This window comes from Solanum tuberosum, unplaced genomic scaffold (assembly GCF_000226075.1).
Source record: "Solanum tuberosum cultivar DM 1-3 516 R44 unplaced genomic scaffold, SolTub_3.0 scf00008, whole genome shotgun sequence".
NCBI classification, from domain to species: Eukaryota; Viridiplantae; Streptophyta; class Magnoliopsida; order Solanales; family Solanaceae; genus Solanum; species Solanum tuberosum.
The window spans coordinates 1,707,731-1,712,900 of record NW_006238934.1 but is presented as its reverse complement, the minus strand read 5'-3'; positions in this window follow the sequence as shown (position 1 = coordinate 1,712,900).

Sequence of the window (5,170 nt, the reverse complement as noted above, 5' to 3'; positions counted from 1 at the left end):
AAAATGAAATTTATATATTTGTAAACTACGTAAAAATCAAAATATTATAATTCAAAATATTTTAAAGATCTATGAAAAATTTAAGATGAAAGATAAACTAAAGAGAGTAAAAAGGGAGAATGAAAAGTAGAAAAAAAGAATAGTTCATCTTTTTGGTGGGCCTCAATGTACAATTTCTATAGTTTTTAGTCCAGCTCTTTAGTGCAGTATTGGTCCTCCCAAACTCCCATTTCTAAATAGGAGTAACTAGATACAGGTGTCCATGCTAGCATGGGCTCAATATCTTAGTAATTTTTTATTTTAATTTATGTGATATATGTAGAATTTAGAAAGTTGATTAAATTTCAATATGATTTTTAGATATTTAAGTTGTTAATTACTTTTTGTTTGCGTAAATTTATTGTGAAGAGATCCATTAAGATGTCCATATTCAATGCATTTTTCATCATCGATCGTTAATTTTTTATTCAAAGTAATTACAAGATATAAACAAATATCACCGACATTCAAAATAATAAAGCAATAACTAAAGAATATGAATTTAAAACTAAAAGTCACAGCTAAAACGGATTCTATAATTTCAAAAAAATTATGCAATAATTAATTTAAAGCGGAACAAAAGAAGTAATTTAAAAAAATACATAAATTCTAAAACACGCTGAAGCAGGCACGTTTCCGTCGACGTGCCTGCTTCAGCATGAAGTCTTGAATTTAAAACCCAAAATTCATAGCTAAAATGGATTCCATAATTTAAAAAAAAAATTATACACGCTGAAGCAGGCACGTCTCCGTCGACGTACCTGCTTCAGCACAAAATATTATACACTAATTAAAGCAGGCACGTCATCGACGTGCCTGCTTCAGCGCGAACTGTCAAAGTAGAACAAAATGAATATTTTTTTTAATATTTTTTCCGAAACACGCTGAAGCAGGCATGTCGACGTGCCTGCTTCAGCACAAACTGTACTTGTCAAAGTAGAACAAAAAAGGAATAATTTTTTAAATATTTTCTCCGGAACACGCTTAAGTAGGTACGTCAACGAAGACTTGTCCGCTCCAGCAAAAACTATCTCTTATATAATACTAGATAAGTGGTTCCCGTGCAAGGCACGAGCCTATAAGTGTTATTATTCTTTGTATTATGAGTACTTCACAAGATTGATAAAAAGAAATTCAATATGAAAATACTAAAAGAGAAAGCATAAATCTCATGTTTACAACATATTAACACTTCACAATACTTGGATTGAGGAACAAAGTTTACAGAAATATTCAAACGATTATGAAATGTCCTTCAAATGAAGAGTTGTTTGTAATAATTCTAACAAACAAATTCCAACTTTCAAACCTCTAGAGATGATGATATTTTTCCTTAAGCTCTAAGAGATCCATCTTTCATTCAACCTGGTTGCAGACGTATAAGTAAGACACTTTCGAACCTTCAAAAAAAAAATCCACAAGCTCTAAAAGATGTATCTTTCATCCAACATGTCTGGAAATTTCCACAAGCTCACACTTATTATAAAAGAAGAGAAACATGGAGAAAATGCTTTCATAATAATCATTTAATACCTATATAGGAACCGATCGAATCCTAGTAGCTACCCGATATAATTATATTACCACCTGAGAGCATACACAATTGAGAAGTTGAGATCGTTCACCTTTTCTATTTCTCCTTCAGCTCTAAGAAAAGCAGAACGACAACAAATTCTGAATGATAAGTGGAAGTCCTAAGTAAGTTACTTATTTTCGAAAAAAATAGTAAGAGTAGTTTTTTTATAATAGGCGTAATACAAAATGCTTCTATAATAACCATTAAAGCAGACGAAGCACTTTAGCAGAATAGACAAAGATATAGTAAGTCCAGAAGAGGAAGAAGACACAGTAGAAAAGGTTGCAGGAACACCAGAACCGCGGGATAATATTTCAATTAGCTAGAGTAGGTTCGAATTCTTTACCTGAAAAAGTGGTGAGGTTCAGTAAACTTAAATTCATGATTTCCTCACAATCTCTGTACAAATAAATGAAGGCGAGATTACAATAATAACTATGTGTTATTCCTTAATAAGTTATAATTGAACAAAAAATATACCGAAAAAATCTTTCTAGTGAATTAATTGTAGAAGTAGAGGAAATGGTCGAAAAGTGCTAGCTACTCGATCGGTAGAAAGATAAATGGAAAATAAAGGCACTTTCAGCTAACGACATATCTCAATATATTTTACAACGTTTGATATTCTTTTCATAAGCCTCTTTCATTGTGCGGGAATGTTCTTGTTTGTTCAGGATTCATTGCCTACAGAAAGTTGGTAGGTATATAAAAGCGTTAGAACTCCAATCAGTTCAACAACTCAATATTGATTATGCAACAATCACTTGTTACAATATTTGTAAATTGCACAATCAAGATACTTTAAGAATGAGCATCATGGAAAATAAATACAACGGAGAGCAACTGCACTAAGCTATGAACAAATATTTATATGTGATCTTCTAATTTCAGAAAGTGGAAGAACAACTTTATACTTGACAAATTTTTAAGAGAAGTTATCTCAGACAATTATTTTATTCCGTGTTTAGCTCTGTCTGCATTCCTATTTAAATTCATATGTTTTGTAATGGACGTAAGGTTTGGGTACACTAAATTTACCCTCTGCAAATTCCACCTATGTGTATTGTTATTGTTATTGTTATAGTGAGCAGAATTATGTTCAATTTATTTATGAGGGTAATTTGATAGAATAAAAATAAATATCCCCCTTTATTAAAATTGGAGAATTTTACTCCAAGTAATTAAGCTAAGGAAAATAGATTGGAAATAAGAACAACAACCATCATGTAGATACACAATAACAAATAAATAAAAATCAAATGACAATTGAATGATATTGTTTATGTATTTGCCCTTTAACTAAAATCAACAAATTAGCTTCGTCTTATTGAGGCATTAAGGCTATAATTAGCATTTTCTTGTATGGATTTCAAAGAATTATGTTAATTTGACTGTGGGAAAAGGATTCAAAATAAAACAAGGAAGATAAAAAGCATTAACCTGAGCTTGTGAACATCTATTAGATCAGAAATGATGGACTAAGCAACAAAGATGAAAGAATTAGTGAACACCAAAAGGAAAATAAAAATAAAATATCAAGAAATCAGTAATGAAAATAGCAAAGCATACAAAAACAAAAAATAAGACAGCTGGAATCACTTAAAAAATCATCCACAAGCCAAAATGACGGTACTACCCTCCGAATGTCCGACGAAACCACCACTTATTTAGAATGAGAAAATAATAATACTCTCTCTGTCTCAATTTATATGACTCACTTTCCTTTTTAGTCAGTCCCAAAAAGAATGACACATTTCTATATAAAGTAACAATCTAGCTATAAAATATCTATTTTACCCTTAATGAAATGATTTACAGCCACACAAATTTCTATCATTCATTTTGGACCATAAGTTTTAAAAATCTTCCTTTCTTTCTTAAACTTCGTGCCGAGTCAAAGTACCTCATATAAAATGGAACGGAGAGAGTAATAATAAATAATGATGATGACGATGATAATAATGATCATTTTTGTGTGAATAAGGATAATAGGAGTAATCGTTTTTCACTTAAGGAGGAGAAGGAGACAAAATTAAAGGTTTATTCAACTACCGGTTTGGTATTATGGTCCATTGCACGTGTCCACCTAACTTTCCTAGGTTCCTCAAAAATTTATTGCAATTTTGAGGAGTCAAAAATCAAATTACTATATACAATTAATTATGTTTCGCTTAATGAAAATTCTTCGATTTACTTGTCAAGTTATTCGAGTCATATTTTGCATATAATTCCTCAGTTCCTCCGTACTTCTTTTTTGTTTTACTTTATGTAATATTTTAAAATAATATGTAACCTTAAAAATTAAAATTCTCATTTTATTATTTACCTAATATTTAAGTTTATTTTAGATTATAGATTATAATTTTTTTCTTTTTTAAACTTTATGCTGAAACTAGGCAAGAACTACAAGGGATTCACCTTTTCGTTGGGAAATTATATTTATCATATATACAAAATTTAAATTACTTTTTATGTAACTATTAAATTGCTTAGACTCTTTAGGTATCTTTTTTATATTTTGAATCTCATATTGAAAATTTTAACTCTAAAAAGAATATCATGTAAGTAGCAACGATTATAAAATTTCTTTTGAGTCTAGATGCATCTCTATTTTATTTTTTAAAATGTTTTGAATCCCTTAGGAGTCAGTTGGAAGCTGAATGAGTAATTAGTGTTAAAATCTGCATAAATAATGTCATATTTGGTAATTGGTTAAGAAATAAGCTATTTATGTATGAAATTAATATTGTGTTGTTTGGTTTTTGTAACTTAGAAATTCACATTACTAATACTGCATATATAAATTATGAGGAAATCTATGTATTATTTTATGCAAGATAGAAGATAAAATAAAAATAATACATAAATAAGTAAACCCTCCATAACTAATCCCTCCGTAAAATTACACATAGATTTCCTCATAACTAATTCATGTATTACTAATAAGTGCATAGCTCTAACCTATAACAAAACAACTCCTTACAATTTTTTTTTGTAAAAAATAAGTGGGGCAATGGAAGGGAAAATGATAGTGAGGAATCGCTACTAATAAGATGAAAGTTCAGATATCCAATCAGGAATTGTTACTCCCTCTCGTCTCATTTTATGTGACATTCTATTTTTAGTCCGTCCCAAAAAGAATGTTACCTTACTATAATTATAAGTAATTTAACTTTAAAAATTTTCTTTACCGCACCTAAGAATGTGACCTAATGGTTGAAGACCGCGAAGTCTCATGTTCAATAAAATAAAAAAAAGTAAAATTCTTTACACCTTAATAAAAATTCTGGCTCAGCGTAAAATAATATCATTTGAGTTGGTAGGGTAAAAAAGTTTGTTGGCTTGCTTAGCAACTAAATACAAAAAAAGCAGCACATCACACACTCATCAGAAAGTCAAAAGAGCAACAGCTAACATAGACAGTTAGTTGGCCTTAGACACACAGACACACTAGACCTGACACTATTTTTATTAAAATTGTATAACACTATCTTTTTTATAACTTTTTATTCAGTCCCTCCATACTCTTATCATAATTTATTTTCACCAAAAAAT